This window comes from Pinus tabuliformis, chromosome 1_1 (genome assembly GCF_031772625.1).
Source record: "Pinus tabuliformis cultivar Carrire ecotype Pingquan chromosome 1_1, CPIR1, whole genome shotgun sequence".
In the NCBI taxonomy this organism is placed as follows: Eukaryota; Viridiplantae; Streptophyta; class Pinopsida; order Pinales; family Pinaceae; genus Pinus; species Pinus tabuliformis.
Window position 1 is genome coordinate 615,475,269 of NC_142297.1, and position 19,190 is coordinate 615,494,458.

Genomic DNA, 19,190 nt, shown 5'->3' on the forward strand with positions numbered 1-19,190 from the left:
TGCAGTATGAATCGGGTCACTGATTTTTCACAAGACTTAGTACAATCCTAATACCTCTTTGCCTCTGTCTCTTTGTTTTGGTTTTGTCATTTAAACTTCACTCCTATCGTATTCTCATTGTTATCTTTCTTCATGTCCTGTAAGTCTAGTCTCAGTGCAGATTGAAGAACCAGATCTCAGTTGTATGTGATTGCCTCTATGTATCTGAATCTTATCAGACATAAAATAATCTTGAAGACAGTCTCAATATGCAGAGGATTAACTCTAAAGTTAAAACATCTTCTGTACAACTATCGTAGGGACTTTCTACTTGTAATGAACAATCTGGACTATTGTAATTGTCAATATTTCAGAATATTCCTCATTTGAAGGCAGTACACTTGGTTCACAAATTTATGATCGATATATAGAGATGCTGCATTTAAATTTCACATTGACCTGAACAACAGCATTTCTGGTACCATTTTTTAATAAAATGAAGCCAATAGCACTTATTCTTGAGAACTAAAATGGGTTGGATTAAAGTACAATTTGGTCACGGAGTGGACATTAGGTCTTCAGCATGCTTCCATGTTTTAAATATGTAAATTTTCCTAAGCACAACATGAAATTTAAGGGAAGATGGTCTCTAAAATTAGTGGAACCAGATGAGACTTATAGGAATATGCAGGCGAGAATGGGAAGGATTGAATTACAATCTGGTCACTAAGTCGAAGGTAGGTTTTCTGCATGCTTCCAGGTTCTAGATACGTACTCTTTTCTGAGCACAAGATGAAAGTTAAGAGAAGATGCTCATTAAAATTAGTGGAATCTGATGAGATGTCTAGGAATATGCAGGTGGGGATGGGATGGATTGAATTATACCCTGGTCACTAATTGGAAGCTAGGTGCCTCCCCATGCTTCCAGGTTATAAATATGTAGTCTATTCTGAGCACAAGAAGAAAGGGTATTTCAAAATTTATGTTCTACATACATACATAGATGAGGGAAGATGCTCATTGAGATTAATGCAATCCATGACAATATGTAGAGATTTGGTTCGCTCATACCATTTTGATTCCATTTACGTGCAACATCCAGATATTGAATAGCATCCTTTTGCAAAGATGGATTTAAAAATGTACCTCCAATGGAGTCATAAACAGATGCAAGGTACAACATATATATTATGGTAGCCAATGAGAGTAACTGGCCCAGAAAATGCCGTTTGAACAATTTTTTTGGCTGTAGTCAGCAGAACTGTAGCAATGAGATGGCTCTTTCAGACTTCAATTAGTCGACTCGCAGTTTCTCCTTTTTCAAGTTAGCTCAGTGGATTACCGATTTACATTTCGTTTAGCATTATGATGTTGATATTTGGTGCCTTGGCATTTTTTTCTTCTTTCTTTATGATTATCAGCCATAGCCCTTGGGCCAGATTTCTATCTGTTGGTTTGTTACCTTGTTTTGGTTCTATCATTTTTCTATCTTTGCGAAGATGGTTATTATGGTATATACTTAATGGTTTGAAATGCGTGATTGAGTTTGCTTTACTGCGAAATTCTTAAAAACTTGTGACTACATCCTGGCTATATTTTTCCCTGCTCCTCAGAGAGTGGCCAAAACTCAATATGTAAGCTAACTGCATTCAGTGAGTGTACCTCAAAAGTAAAGAAAAAGCACACAAAAATATAACTTGAATTGTTATGATGCTTTCTATTGCCAACAAATAAAGAAGTGATCCAGCTAATTCATAGCACAAATTCCACCTGCCATGATGTTTCTGCAGACAGCCATCCAGTACTGTTTAATGACATGCTATGTTTGTGTTTATGATTACAGTGTTCCTGTTTACTTAACCATCTCTTAATTGATGAACAAGCAGAGGAGCTTGATGATTCTATTCGTAACTAATAGAATTGAACATGACATTTACCATGACCATTTTTTATAGATGATTCGAATTTAAATTGAATTCATATGCAGGATCATTAAGTGCCACTTTGTGAGGGACGGTCAAGCAAATCTAGGATTTATAATGAGTCCAGCATAGAAGCTTCCAGTCATAAAAATGGTGTCTCACACAGACTTCTGAGTACATTTTCGGAGTAAGCAATCAAATACAAAATTTTACCAGGAGAGATTATGCATGCCAGAGATCGTCTTAATTTGAAATTTAGAGTATCATCACTTTTGAGCAACAGGTCAGCTAAACCGTTTGATAGAATGTAGTTATCTTGTTTGTGCTGGCAATACAGCGCAGTGCCTATTTCATCAATGTAACAATTTTTTATTAACATGGGAAATAATGACTATGCAGGTCAGCAGGATGAGGCATTCCCTCAGCTGAAACAAGAGTTGATAACTATGCTGCAATTGATGAACAGATCTATTTTACTGATGCAGAAAGCCGGCCAGCTGATGTAAGAAACTTGCTGGCTTCCAGGATTAGTGCGTCTGAGGAATTCATGGAATAGGACTTTTCATTGCGGAGTGGCTCAGAGCCACCAGCGCTTACAAAGATGGCCATTTGCAGCTTGCAGAGAGAAGCTTTTATTCCAAGGTCAACCAAAGTCAAAGATTCTGGAAATGAAAATGTAGAATCAGATCTGGAGGGTTGCACTGTTTGTTTGGAACAGCTTTTGCCTGGGGAACAAATTATATGCCTTCCATGCATCCATAGGTTTCACATTGGCTGTCTGACTGAAGGGCTTATAATTTGTGGAGAATGCCTATATTGCCAGGAAATTGTGCATTTGGCATCAGCATGATCATGTAGGATAACTTGAGTTAGAGCATCATCCATTGTGACCACTTCTGTGAATAGGATAAATGTAACTAGGAAAAAAAATTATTTCCAGGAAAGCAGTTATTTTTTGGAAGGTCAAAATCCCACTGAAAATTGAAGCCACGGCACCTTAAAAAATGAAACTCTTCTCTTCATGTTGTTTATCAAATCTGTGTATGTTAGGGTCAAATTTGAAGGTATGCAAAATTTTCGTAATTCCCATTTCTGCTGGAATACTATGAATACTTGACATACTCTTGGGTTCTCTCTAGTGGAGGTTAACATAATTTCTGTCTTATTCCAAAAATTTCACAGCAACAGGCTTTTCTGGAGAAGGATGTAGCACTATCATTTTTATTATAAGAGTTACGAAAATGTAGTAAATAATAATGCAACGACCTTATTGTCAGCACTTTTTCTGACTTGAGGTCAAGGGTGATATTTTAGACTACAGACCTGTACTAGCTGATAAAGAGGTGTATGATTTATCATGCATTACTTTTAAGTTCAATGTATGATACACCTGCCAGCGTTTGACCTTAACCTACATATGACAACCACCATGAATTATAAAACTGTGCCTACCAATTAAGAATACTGTTTCTTTTTATCACAAGGTATGTTTGATTGTTGAACAACTCCCTCCTTTTAGTTTAGTCTATTTTGGACGCAGAAACACCATGGGAGGTCTCATGTTTTTGCGTTTAGTAAAATGTAATTGTTTAAGAAATCTTTTGTGTTTTGTTTTTGGTAATTAGGAATGCTCAATAAGTAGTAAAACGAAGTAACTTGCATCTTCAACAATATCTAATCTCTTATGATACCAAAAGACCATGTAATGTTTTCTAGTCGAAATAAAATGCAAATGCCCGTGCGTTGTGATAAATAAAATAAATTATGACGGCCCAATTTTGTGTTGAATGGGCTATACGGTAGCCTTAGAGTAGAATATCTCTAAGGATATTAAACCACAGTTATAGAATAAGTTATAATATATATCCCATTTGGTGGAAGCAATGGGTTAAACATAAATCTTAAGGTTATAAATAAGGCGACTAGGTGAATTTAATCTGGAAACCATTTATTTCACATGCAAGAGATGAATTCATAAGGAATCAATGAGTTCTAAATAGGACCTCCAATAACCAAAATCCCCGTTATAATATATATCCCATCTGGAGGAAGCAATGGGTTAAACATAAATCTTAAGGTTATAAATAAGGCCACTAGGTGAATTTAATCTGGAAACCATTTATTTCACATGCAAGAGATGAATCCATAAGGAGTCAATGAGTTCTAAATAGGACCTCTTGTTTTATAGGAGTTATGCGGGGATTTTGGTTATTGGAGGTAGCTGGTGGAAGACTAAACTGTGGTTGACTGCACGTCTAAGCTGCCCTTGGATATTATGGGTGTCTGTTGCCATTATGCCTTCTTTTGGAAGTCTTTGTCCTGCGTTGATTGTTTTAGTTATATGATATCAGACTACAAACTGTTTTTTGGCCAATATTTATGTATGTTCTTCTATACGTGTTCAATTTTGGAGGTTCTCTATGCGGAATAACTAGCATTTAGTTGTTTTGGGTGCTGAACTAATTGCTGATAAGTATTCTCTAATCTGTTTGTTTAATTTACTGTTGTAATCAATGAAGTTACTGTTGTTGTGGAATCTACTTTCATCACAGTCTAATCTACTGCTGTTTGTATATCACTGTTAAACTTGGCCTAACTACGCCTTCTGTTGTAGTGCTATTTATCAGTTGCTCCTATAGTCTTACCATCTATGACGATTTGGACTCATGACAGTGGTATCAAATCCACTTTCTTGGTCTCGTGGGAGGAACACCAGTGATGACAGGCATGACAGACTTCTGTAGATGCAGAAAAGTTACAAAGGAGCGGTGGAGCCTCTGTTAGCCCTCATTGATTAATGCGCAAGCTTATTGGAATCTTATAATAAATAATCTTTTGAAATATAAGCATTTTAGAATTTGTTCAGCTATATTAAGAAGATCAAAGAAGGTGGTTTTTGGAGCTCAAGGTTTCTATAGAGGAGAGTATTACTGTTAGAATGTCGATGTTAATTCCCATATTCATGATTCACTATGTGAGTCTAATGTAGATAAGGTAGCTTATGTGACAGAAGATTGTGGTTTCTATCATGGCTTTCGAAATTAATGACTGAGGCCCACAAGATATCTTTGCTTCCAAGAGTGATATTGTAAGTTATTGTAGCTTTGGCTATGGAGAGTTCCATACTGTACAGTTACAGATTGCTTACAACCTGAAGACAATCCAACAGAATGACGATGATTTATATTCACGAGGCAAGGATAATACAATGGGAGGAAGTCTCTGGTACAAGATCATTCTTTTTCAAAAAGCTTAGCTCTTTAAATGGAAAATGTTTTGAAAATTTACATGGCTAAACAATTTTATATATACACTATCGGTGTACAATTATTAAAATGGTTTTCTTTGCAATCAGCAAAATGCTCACTTGCCGAAAAATGGCCTCATGTACTGCGCATGCTTTAGTGATCACATGTCTACTATTATAAGGTGTCCTCAAAGATATCTGGATGGAGGTCGACCGAACTGCTAGCTGCAATAACAGGTGGTATTGTGAGGGACTTTATTGGATTTGACTATGTGACTAATGGCCTTTCCATCTGCAACATGCATTGGGTGGATGGTTGCGTTGATGGAGCTAAACTTTGCGGCTATCTAAGGGGCTATTATATGCTCTGGTGCTTCTTTTCCTTATCCAAGGTACTTATACAAATGGAAACCGTAGTTAGCCCCAAGGAACTGTTGTAGAGGAATGTCATTTTGCACTTTTTAAATACTTTTTCTGTCTTGGGAAGGTGGCCAATACAATTGCAACCCAATGTTCCTCAACTCAAGTGGAGGAAGCAGACATGGAACCCCACCTGGAGGTCTTATATTCTACCTAAAACCTGATTTTTCTCCTTGATAAAATAGATCTGAAATTTCTGTGGCCCATAATCAGAAAACTTTCTTACTGCCAAGAATAATTGATCATCCTGGAAGCAATGACAGCCAATAATAACCTTTAGTTTTGGATGGATGTGACATTAAATTGCTTCTATCAGAGTAAATGGAAAAGAAGTTAAGGATGTTTTTAGTGAACTGCACACTACCAAGAATAATTGATCATCCTGGAAGCGAAGTTAAGGATGTTTTTAGTGAACTGCAGACTGCCAAGAATAATTGACCATCCTGGAAACAATGGCAGCCAATAACCATTAATTTTGGATGGATGTGACATTAAATTGCTTTTTATCACAGTAAATGGAAAATAAGTTAAGGATGCTTTTAGTGAACTGCACAATATTTCACATTATTTGCATTGGAAATCAAGATGTATCAACATAACACATCTTCTGAGGATATAATGTGAAGAAAAAGGCTTTCACAAGATTGCTTTATAACAAGATTGTTCACAAGTACTTCAAAAATTACAAAATAACTTTGATAAAATGCTAATTCATATGTCATTTTCTAATCGAGATCTAATAGAGCATGGGCATCAAGAATTCGTGCTATCTATTGTTCTTGGTTGTAGGCCAATTATTAGTAGATATGATAAGTTTCTAACATGATTAAGACACCAAGCTTCAATATATGTTTTGTGATGTATTTGGCTTGTTTTTTTTAATAATTAGGTTCTTTTTACGAGCTTAGGATTTTATTTTCTTTGCTACTAGGCCTCTGTGTTGTATAAGGTTTCCCCGAATTTCCAGAGCTGAAAACATTACAAAGCAATTTTTATGTGATCACACATAACTATAGTATACTATTCCTTAACATTTTTTTCCATGTAACAAAACACCTCACCCTCCAGCTGATAAGCAAGGGTAGGATATTTCATAGGGTTCGTGAATGTACAACAAGTTTCAAAGACATGGGTTCAACATGTCACTTGTGGAAATAAAACCTATATGGGGAAGATAACAATTGTTCCTTCCAACCACCCAATATATATATATATATATATTCATTCCATGAGAAATATATATGAGAAATACAAGTAATATTCATTATGAGCTCAACTTGTCTCATATAGGAATTGAACTCAAGTGGAGAGGATAACAATATTTCTTTTAACCACTCATGCTAAGCACAATTGACATGCTAATCCTCAACATGTGTGGATAAATTTTAAAAATTAAAATTAAAACACATGATCTCATCAAATAAAAGTAACATAAATATAATATGAAATACTCATCATAGCAAAATCTATATATTGGTAATTACTGGCCACTAGAGCATTCACCACTTAACTACAAATAGTCTTGTTTGAATGCCATGTTGAGTTGAGGCTATGTTATATAAAAATTTAGTATTTTGTAAACGATTTAGCTAATTAGGTCACACAGCATGATCAAAGATCACGCCCGGGCCTCTCACCCTGTAAACGTAAATGGTCAATTTATATTCATTATTAATAAATACATATTTTTATGTCAATTGCATTGGTTTGTCTACACCATCTAGTATGTCTACACCATCTGGTATCAGAGCAAGTAGCTCCTCGGCTCATTGTTGTGCAGTCACAGATTCTTTAGCTTTCACAAACACCTCTGCTTGCTATTTCTCCGCTCAACTGCATTCATTCCTGCTTCGTTGACAGCATCCCCTTCACGTTGATCGTTGTTCATTGTTCCTACATTCTTCGTTGTTGTGCTACCGTGACCCTGTTGACCCCTCCGATTTTCCAACCCATTCACATACTTGTTCGTTGTTTTTACCTCCCCGTTTTTTTCCTCCGTTGTCAAGCCTTCCAGGTTTCTTCGACTTCCTTCCGCCCAGAACCCTGTCCCTCTCCACTTAATGTCCGTACGAAATATATAGTTTATATCTATAGTTCAATTAATTAAATTTTAATTGATTAATATATAGTTTGTGACTATACATAAATTAACTTTAATTAATTATTATATAGTTTATAACTATATAATTTATTATCCCAGATGCGGGTGACAATGGAGGACGGTGAGGTGGCTGCCAACTGGGTTGGCGTGTGGCGAGACCACATGGCCTCCCGCAGGGCGGCACAATGGTCCAAAAATGGCATTAACCATCGCCATAAATGCACCTCAAGCGAGCGTTGCCACCATTCAGTTAACCGCCATCAACCTCGGCTCACGGAAAACATGAACTCTCGGGAAAATACCACCTCTGCTCCTGCCAATCCTCCCCTGCAACCTCGGCCCCTGCAATGCCTCTGCCCTCATGCAGTGATAGCACCCAACTCCCGCACAACCCCTGGGAGACGCTGTAATATTTATTGTTGTATAGATTTTGGCTCAGGCATTCACTTCACCCATAGCCTGAATTATCAATTTATCATCCCTTCGGCCCTGGTTGCTCATCCCTCTGCTGAATTGCCTGCTAGCTCCACTGTGACGCTGCCTCCCATTGTGCCCAATTCTGAACGAAACTCGCCTCCAATTGCAGATAGCATGGTGCGACACAGGATGCGAAGCCCTCTTCTGCTTCGAAGACCACTTACTCTCTGGCTGAGCAGAACACTGGTCGCTACCCAAATACGCACAGTGGCAGAGGTCGCTTCCACTCAGTGGCCTCTGCAACGCCTCCCAGCAACTTCCCCTCCACTTCTGGCCCATCTCCCCGAAGCACTCCGCCCACTCCTCAACTGCATTCCCAGAATGCCCAATTCACCTTCCGCTCTGCCCTGAACAAGCCCCTCATCATGGCCACCATAACCATTAGCTTTCAAGAGGAAAAGCAAAGCTCTGAGGCACAAGACTCCGAGGTTGGAGGACGATTCATGGCAGCTGAGGAGCAAGGAACAATGGGAGGTGGTCGAACCAAAGCAATGGAGCTCTCGAACACTGTTGGTGGCGGGCGCACCACAGCAGGGAGCAGCCAAACCAGAGCCAAACCGGAACTGGCTCAGACGAGTCTTCAGGGCGCAGAGGAGTGGAGCCAAGAGCAGCAGACCAGACGCGCAGGAAAGGAGGTGAACGAGGCTCCGAAAATGATCTGGGTAATAGACAAATATTGCTGCCTCATCGAGGAAGAACAACCGGAGTTGCAGGCTGGCAACACGGAGACTTCGCCGTTGGCAAGTGGCGACATGGACGAGTACAGATGCTTCATCATGGAGGAGCACCCTCCATCGCCACCACGTACCTAGCCCGCCACCTCTATGCCGTGTGTTAGCCGCCTGGTCTGCCACCTTGTTGCCACTCAACGTGCCACGCGCTTGCCTCGTAGACTGCCACTTAGCATGCCACGTGTCTCAAGTTCTTTGGGACTTTGTTTCTTAGTTTTCTGTTTTCAATGGGTTTTAGGGGAAAATCTTAAAATTTTAGGCTCTTCAGTTGGGTTTACTTTTTTTAATCTCCTCAGACACAATGATACAAAACTGGATAATTTGTTGGTTTCCCCTGCGTGGGCAGCAAGCTATTTTTTTGAAACACTTTGGTAACGAACTAGTTTCCCTTCTGGGCAGTTCAATTCTAAATTTTTTGCTGGTTGATGCCTTTTCTCTGGCATAGATAAGTACAGGCTTCGGCCTCAGTGTATGATACTCTTTTTACATTAAAAACTATATAATTTATTAATATTTTAAAAAATATATTATTATTAAAAAAAAAAAACTTAAGGAAGAAAGCTTAAACTAGCGGACAAATATACACCCCCACAAACCCGTTCGATGTCGTCAATGACAATGACCGATTTCAGCGAAAAATTGATTGATCTTGAGAATACGATTACTAGCCATTTTGATCATTTTAACCAAAAATTTATCAATCTCAAGAGTAAGGTTACCAAACATTCCGACAATATCAAGAAGCTTCAAGATACTACAAATCAGATTGAAAAATAGCTCAGACAGAACCATACCGAATCCAAAATAAATCATAATCAGACAATGACAATACTAACCGCTATTTGTGACAGGACGAAGATTACACCTGAACAAATATTCCAAGATGTTGAAGGTAATCAACAGCACAATTCATCACATTCAGCAAATTCTCATGAAAAAACTAAGTGTCCAAAAAAATCATCCACGCACCATCAAGAAAATAGTAACGTGAATTTTCAAAATAAGCAGCTCTGGAATTCATTTACCAATCAATACCCTCTTTTCATTCCACTGTTAGCAATGTATCAACGAAGAGCAAAAATCAAGCTACCCAAGTTCGATGGTAACGAAAAATGCAGCATTGTGTGGCTCAATAAAGCAAGAGAATATTTTGAGATTTATGATATTGACAATGTTGACGAAAATATTAGGCACACTTCCATGAAAATGGAAGGCGAAGCATATAATTGGTATATGTGGTGGAAGAAGACGACACTCGCTATCAGTTGGAGAAAACTTAAAGATGCGTTCTTTAAAAGGTTCCAAGGTGTCAAGAAAGAAGAGTTATTTTCAACACTCATCAAATTGCGACAAAAAGGAGATGTGGATGAATACACTCGAGAATGGGAGACCTTAGCAACACGAGTACTGGGGTTATCAGAATCTCGCCTAATCCAATCGTACATCTCTAGACTTAAAACCTATCTACAAGTAGAACTTGAGCTTCATGATATTACGTCGATAGAAGTAGCAAGACAAAAAGCAAAAATCGTTGATTTTTTTTGAAAAGATACTGTGGTCAAAGTTGGAAAAAGTATACTTGAGACAAAGATTTCCCCAATCTGCAAATACGGATAATACAAAATATGTTCCACCACATCTTCGTGAAGGAGAAAAATCCAACGTGGAAATACAAAGGATGAAAGAGGGCAAGTGCAAACACTGTGGCAAAAAGTGGGACCCTAAACATAGGTGTGCTAAAGGGAAAGAGACAAAGAACCTATATAACTGTGAAGCAACTAATGATTCGAACAATGATGAATCAGACATAGAAGGAATGGAAGATGCCCCATAATTCTCTCCAGATCTAGATGACGAAAGCATTCCGCAAGTGTCATTATCGGCTATGACAAGTATATCACAACCCCAAACTTTAAAATTAAAAGGGCATATCAAGAAAAACAATGCAATGGTTCTCATCAACACCAGTGGCACCCAGAATTTTTTAGACTCAACCATGGCAAAGAGACTCAACATCTTCACATTTCCCATGTCCAACATGAAGGTGATGGTAACCGACGGTAAGAAGATTGAAAAGGTAGGGAAACATCGTAAGGTCAAATTGCAGATTCAAGACTTTAATTTAGAATCTTCATTCTACACTGTACCATTAGGAGGAGTAGATGTGGTCTTAGGTATCCAATGGCTACAAACCCTAGGCACTTACTCTACCAACCATCAAAAGTAGTTTATAAGCTTTAAATAGGAAGGGCAGAGGCACAAGTTATACGGATTCCAAGCACCAGAAAATCAAATTGTGTCATCATCCCAGATGATGAAAATGATTCAAAAAGAAGCACCAGCCTATGTAGTACAATGTCACCTACAAAAGTGATTAGCGAAGAGTGATGCAGGAGCATCCGAACACTCTTAATCAAAAGAGGAAACCAAAGCAGAGCAAGGAGGACGTGGACCATCGGAGCAAAATAGGGGACAAATTCTATTTAAAATAGAGTAAATGATGGAATGGATAAAGTCTCTCGAAGACTTAATTAAATGTAATCTGCCATATGCATGTATGCGTATAGAGAGTTTAGGGGTTTGTTGAGTGATTGTGGGAAGAAATCGTGCATCTTAAATGATCCACGACTGTTGTAATCTCTTATAAAAGGAGAGTCTATGTGTGTGAGAGGGATAGAGAGCGAATAATAGAAATTGTGTAACAGAGATAGATACAATGTAGTCGAGAGGGAATTTATTCTAAGGCTAAAATGCCTTAGCTAGTAATCGTCTGTATAAAATAGAAAAGTGTGTTCAGTGTTGATATTGTATGCCTGTGTGTTGTATTTCTTGAACAGTCTGAGTATGTGTGTTGTCGTATTGATCGACCATCGATCACTACGAGGATCGATGGCGATCTAAAGATAAACGAATTAATTGTTATGTCGTGTGTGAAATGGTATATGGCAGAGGAACTGGATTTAAGCACAGAATCCATCAAATGGCAGACGAATGAGATAATGCACAGGATTTGTTGGATCTCAGAGATCAACAACCCAGATCAAAATACAGAGGAACCTAAAGGAACCATAAGAACTATCTGATGGAAGAAATCAACAGTCATCGCATGGTGGAAGAGCGCAGAAGTTAATTCGCAAGGAAAGTGGTTTCGCAACAGTGGAAGTGGTATTTCGGGCAAGCAAAAAGTGGTAACTGGTATTGAAGGGTGAGCACCCAATTCCACTCATCAAGCGACACGTAGCAGCGAGGAGGAGAGAGGAAACCACTTTTCGGGTGGTTAATCCCCGTGCTACTTGTCCACCCGAAATCCCTAACAGTGGTCGGATCGAAAGGAGTTGATCGACGGTGGAAGATTGTTGCGCAAGTTGATTGATCAGGGTAAGCGACAACCGTTGGATCGAGCGACAGATCAATGGTTCTGATTTGATCGGTGATCGGCGATCAGGGAATGCGAAGGACGGTGCAGTGGAAAGAAGATGGACCGAGAGCGGACCTGCCGATATTTATGAACGCGGGTGTAAAATATTTGAAGTCCGACCTTATGTGTTTCGGGTCGGGTTTCATGTTTCCGTGTGTACTATTGTGGTTCCGATATGAAGTGGGGTTCCGGGTTTAAAGGCTTAAGGCCTAAAATAAACGCTTTCGATAGGTTTGTGGGCCATAACCCATAAGCCTTAGGATCAAAAATTTATAAAGAAAGGGGAAATTGGTATACCCCCAAAATCTCCTTTCATCATTTGGTATCAGAGCAGGGAAAGGGAAGAAGATTTCCTGTGAGAAGGAGGAAGAGTTTTCAAGTAGAAAGAGAAGAGGTACAGTTGTTGAAGTATGGTGAATTTATGGTCTTTATTGTCGTGCAGATAGCGGCAGCGGAAGGTGAGAAGACTTGCAACAACCTACAGCAAGGAGTGGTCAATTGGTTCCAGAGAAGAGAACCAGAAGGATGCCAAAAGACTAAGCTCAGAGGAGAAAGCTTGGTGAGGTATCATGTAGCAGAGAAGACTGTTACTGCAGAGGTTGGTTGCATCTCACAGAAGATCATGAAGGCAATTCCACTGAGAAGTGGGTAGAATTGCTAAGGATAAGGAGAAGCATATGACCAGGAGGTCATAAATTTTTGTGCCTCGGGAGTCTAATGCAGGAGCGTCCGACCACTCTTAATTAAAAGAGGAATCCAAAGCAGAGCAAGGAGGATGTGGACCATCGGAGCAAAACAAGGGACAAATTCTGTTTAAAACAGAGTAAATGATGGAATGGATAAAGTCTCTCGAAGACTTAATTAAATGTAATTTGCCATATGCATGTATGCGTATAGAGAATTTAGTGGTTTGTTGAGTGATTGTGGGAAGAAATCGTGCATCTTAAATGATCCACGACTGTTGTAATCTCTTATAAAAAGAGAGTCTTTGTGTGTGAGAGGGATAGAGAGTGAATAGTAGAAATTGTGTAACAGAGATAGATACAATGTAGTCGAGAGGGAATTTGTTCTAAGGCTGAAATGCCTTAGCTTGTAATCGTTTGTATATAATAGAAAAGTGTGTTCAGTGTTGATATTGTATGCCTGTGTGTTGTATTTCTTGAATAGTTTGAGTATGCGTGTTGTAGTATTGATCGACCATCAATCACTACGAGGATCGATGGCGATCTAAAGATAAACAAATTAATTGTTATGTCGTGTGTGAAATGGTATATGGCAGAGGAACTGGATTTAAGCACAGAATCCATCAAATGGCGGACGAATGAGAGAATGCACAGGATCCGTTGGATCTCAGAGATCAACGGTCCAGATCAAAATTCAGAGGAACCTGAAGGAACCATCAAAACTGTCCGATGGAAGAAATCAATGGTCATCGCATGGTGGAAGAGCGCAGAAGTTAATTCGTGAGGAAAGTGGTTTCGCAACAGTGGAAGTGGTATTTCAGGCGAGCGAAAAGTGGTAAGTGGTATTGAAGGGTGAGCACCCGATTCCACTCATCAAGTGACACATAGCAGCGAGGTGGAGAAAGGAAACCACTTTGCAGACAGTTAATCCTCATGCTACTTCTCCACTCGAAATCCCTAACAGTCATCGGATCGAAAGGAGTTGATCGACAGTGGAAGCTTGTCGCGCAAGTTGATTGATCAGGCTAAGCGACAACCGTCGGATCAAGCGAAAGATCAACGGTCCTGATTGATCGGTGATCGGCGATCAAGGAATGCGAAGGACAGTGCCGCGGAAAGGAGATGGACCGAGAGCGAACCCGCCGATATTTATGAACGCAGGTGTAAAATATTTGAAGTCTGGTCTTATGTGTTTTGGGTTGAGTTTCCATGTTTCCGTGTGTATTCGTGTGGTTCCGATATGAAGTGCGGTTCCGGGTTTAAAGGCTTAAGGCCTCAAATATACTCTTCCGATAGGTTTGTGGGCGATAACCCATAGGCCTCACGATCGAAAATTTATAAAGAAAGAGGAAATTGGTATACCCCCAAAATCTCCTTTCATCAAAGAGTCACTAGAAGTGCAAGAGCTAATTCAAAAGCATGAAAAAATATTCCAAGACCTACCCATGAAAATGACTCCTAACAAGGAAATCAAGCATACAATAGAAGTCAAAGCAGGATCAAACCCCGTCAACATCAAACCATATCGATATCCGCATCACCAAAAGGCTGAAATTGAGAGATTAATCCAAGACCTTTTAAAATGTGGGATCATCTCAAAAAGTAAGAGTTTGTATGTTGCTCTAGTTATATTGGTAAGGAAGAAGGATGGATCATTCAGGCTATGCATTGGCTATAGAGGATTAAACAAAATAACGATTAAAAACAAATTCCCAATTCCCTTTATAGATGAAATGTTGGATGAACTACATGGGGCAAAAGACTTCTCAAAATTGGATTTAAGGTCAGGCTGTTACCAAATCAGAATCAGGTTGGAAGACATACCAAAAACTGCATTCCAAACACACGAAGGTCACTATGAATTTAAAGTAATGCCCTTTGGATTAACCAATGCTTCAACAACTTTCCAAGCCACTACGAACGAGTTATTTTGTCCATATCTTATGAAGTTTGTATTAGTATTCTTTGATGATATTTAATTTACAGTAAAACTTGGAAGGAGCACCTACAACATCTGGATAAAGTGCTTACACTATTGGAAGAGCATCAATTTTACTCCAAGAAATCCAAATGCACCTTTGGGAAGGAAGAAGTAGAATATCACATACTCATAATATCCCATGAAGGAGTAAAAGTGGACCTTAATAAAATTAAGGCTATAAAGGAGTGGACCAAACCAGTTACTATATCCAAGCTAAGAGGGTTCGTAGGATTGACAAGATATTACCAAAGATTTATTAAAAACTATGCACATATCACTGTACCTCTAATAAACCTTTTAAAGAAGAATTCATTTCAATGGAATGAGGAAGTAGGAAGGTCTTTTGAAGAATTGAAGGAAGTTATGTCTAATGCCTCGATATTGGCAACTCTAGATTTCTCTAAACCATTTATCATTGAGTGTGATGCTTCCGAGTTCGGTATAGGTGCAGTATTGATGCAAGAGGGGCATCCAATAGCTTTTCAAGGCAGGAAGCTAAATAAATGAGAACGTCTTAAATCCACCTACAACAAGGAAATGCCCGCTATTATGCACGCACTAGCGAAGTGGAGACAATATCTTTTGGGAAGTAAGTTCTCCATTCGAATAGACCATAACAGTCTCCAACACCTCCTCCAATAAAAAACACTTTCCGAAGAACAACAAAAATGGATTGAAAATTTTGTTTCCTTTGACATGGAGATATTACATAAAAAGGGAAAGGACAATGTAGTAGCAGATGCCCTGTCTAGGAAGGGCGAAGAACCAACATTACTTGCAGTCTTAGTTTTTGTTCCTGAATGTCTTAATGAGATTCGAAGTGAGTATGCCAAGGATCCAAGAATAACTGCGATAATTAATAACCTTCCAAACAACTCAAATTTTGAATGGAAGAACAATATTCTATGGTACAAAGGAAGAATCTATCTGAATTCAAACTCCAAGTTTAAATCCAATATACTCAAGGAGTCACATGATTCACTATCAATTGGACATGTAGGATTCTTTAAAACTTACTACAATGCACGTTAATCATTATTTTGGAAGGGGATGAATTGTGATATTCATAAATATGTAGCAGAATGTGACAAATGTCAAAGAAATAAAAGTGAAAATATTATGACACTTAGATTACTTCACCCCCTAAACATTTTGAATCAGAAATGGGAAGAAATATCAATGGACTTTATTGATGGATTACCTGTATCCAATGGCAAGGATAAGATTTTCATAGTTATCGACAAACTCATCAAATATGCTCACTTTATTGCAATGAAGAAATCAGACTCAGCTAAACAAATCGCTGAGATATTTTGCAAGAATATTTATAAATTACATGGTTTTCCAAAAGTCATTGAGTGATAGAGATGCCAAATTTAAGGGTAATTTCTGGAAGGAATTGTTCAACCATATAGGAACCTACCTAAATATGAGTTCCACTTACCACTCTCAAACAGATGGACGAACAAAGGTTGTCAATAAATGTTTGGAAGCCTATCTACATTGTTACGCCACAATAAAACAAAATAAGTGGGTTTAGTGGTTGCATCTCATTGAATGGTGGTATAATTCTACTTACCATACGTCAGCAAAAATGACTCCATTCCAAGCTTTGTATGGGTATGAACCTCCGAAATGGAAGGATCTAGCTACCATCCAAACAAATCTACCAGCTACTAAAACCAACTAGAAGAAATCCAAAAAATTGTCCAAACCCTAAAAGAAAATTTAAATAATGCAAGAAATCGTATGAAGCAACAAGCTGACTGAAATAGAATCAAGAGAGAATTTGAAGTTGGAGAATGGGTATTTTTCAAGCTCCAACCATACAAACAATTGTCTTTGAAACAAAAAGGAAAAAATAAATTGGCACCAAAGTTCTATGGACCATGCCAGATCAACAAAAAGATCAGCCAAGTTGCATATAGTTTAAGCCTTCTGGATAAAAGTCATGTTCACAACGTCTTCCATGTATCCAGCCTTAAAAGGGCACTTGGTGACCATCAATCAGACAAACAACACTTCCATCCTTCAAGGTATCATATCCACCAGGGAAAAGAAGCTCTGATCACAAGTAATCAAAGAGTACTTGATCAAGTGGAAGGACTTACCAGAAGAAGAAGCTTCTTGGGAAACTGAAGCATTTCGTCAACAACGTCCGTCGTTACGTATGCTTTGAGGAAAAAGCATCTTTTTGGGAGGAATTCAATGTTATATAAAAAATTTGTGTTTTGTAAACGATTTAGTTAATTAGGGAACGGGGCATGATAAGAGATCATGTCGGGGCCTCTCATCCTGTAAACTGTCAATTTATATTCATTATTAATAAATACATATTTTTATGTCAATTGTGTTGGTTTGTCTGCACCAAGCTATGAGATAACAAGGGCTTATGTCAATATGTAGGCTCTTTCATAATCCATCCCAATATATTTAATCATACCATGCTAGCCCATTGGCTATAATACTAGGCCAGAAAAGCTAACTTGCTATTGGGGGAGGAACCTTGTCACTTCATCTAGGATAGACATTTACACCCTTGCAAGACTAGAAAGTGTTTTAACATTTAGCCCTTCACCTTGGATGACTCAATTTGTGTCCCAAATAACTAACAACTCTTGTTGAAGCATTTCTTGGCGTGAAGGCTAGAATTTGTTTGTTAGATAGGGGCCTTAGAATGCCTTTAACTGCCCTTGCTTTTCCTTATCATCAATATATGAAAGTTATTATAGTACTCAACTTTGCATTATGAGGCTCAAACGAAATTGGTCTAATAAACTTATCATATGAAACAAGAGGTATGATATATATCTTGACACAAGTGGAGAGTTTATGCCATGCCCCAAACACTTAAATAGCATATAAATAGAAAGATAACTAACTCTACACCTAGAGAAGGAGATATAATAATGAATGATATACCTCTTTGAGAGGCCAACCTTCTTTTATAATACAAAAAATGCATAAGATGATATGATCTTTAAAGCTAACTTTGTTTGGTATATATAAGAGATAAAAGGTACAATTACAATTAAGGGTCTAGCCAACTATTAAAGGGCCCAGCCGATGAATAAGGACAACACTAATATAACAATAGAAATGTAGTAATCCAATATCAAGGGCTTAAGATGCTCATCTATTTTAAACAAGTGTTTCCCTCAACACTTGATTAGTTGTGGATATTTTTGCATGAACTCATCTTCCCATGTTGTCTCTTCTACTGGAAGGTTCTTCTATTTGATAAGGTGCCTAGTGATTGCTCAATTTTGAAAATGCTTTTATTCATGTTTTAAGGATTGTTTCTAGTTCTATTATGATTTTCTCCTCTTCGTTAATCTTTAGTAAAATAGTATAAATTGGGATCTGGTCACCAACTACCTTTAAGCAAGAAACATGGAAGACTAGATGTACATGTGAAGATGGAGACAACTCCAATTTGTAGGCCATACTTCCAATCCTCTACAACACATCGTAGGGACCATAATACTTGGATGTTAATTTATTGTCTTTTGTTGCTTGAGGGACATCTATTTATATGGTTACAGCCACAAAACTACCTAGTTTCCCACTTCAAATTCTCTTTCATTGTGACATTTTGTATGTTACTTCATCATATTTTATGTTTTATCCAAGTTTACCTTCAATAGTTGGAGAACCTTTTTTTGATACTCTTTGTGATCTTCCACTATTTGAAACTTCTATTTCTCTCTCTCAAGGGTGATGTGATGGATAGAGAATGATAGCCATAACATGACATAAATGGGGACATTTTTTATGAAGTGTGGAACGATGTCTTGTACCACCATTATGTCAAAGGTAACCACTTCACCCATTAATTTATCATATGAAAAGATAGGGAGACATCTTTTTAGACATTTATTTACAATCTTAGTTTGTCCACTGGATTGAGGATGGTAAGAGGAGCTACAAGCCAATTGAGAAGCAAAACAAGAAAATAATTCAATAAAAATATCAATAGTGAAATTTTGATATGTATACTTACAATAATCTTGGGATTTCCATGTAGCTTCTGAATTGTTTTCATGAATGTTGTAGCTATTGTAATTTCTTTAAAAGGGATGAGAAAGGGGGCAAAAATGGGCATAGTCTCTGAGTTAATCCACTACTACCATGATTACATTCTTTCCTTCAAAGTTTCTTATACTTGTAATAAAATCCATTAAGACCTCTTGGTATAGCTAATGGTTGTAGATGACCTGAGGTTTCAATT

The 19,190-nt window shown here is 38.1% G+C and overlaps 1 long non-coding RNA gene across 1 annotated transcript; it reads left to right on the forward strand.

The window, feature by feature from the left end:
• The first annotated feature begins 1,971 nt into the window (after window positions 1-1,971).
• On the forward strand, window positions 1,972-3,317 carry LOC149214792 (uncharacterized). The gene is made up of 2 exons (XR_016250423.1): window positions 1,972-2,184; window positions 2,301-3,317. It is a non-coding gene; the product is annotated as an uncharacterized LOC149214792 (long non-coding RNA).
• Window positions 3,318-19,190: the final 15,873 nt, after the last annotated feature.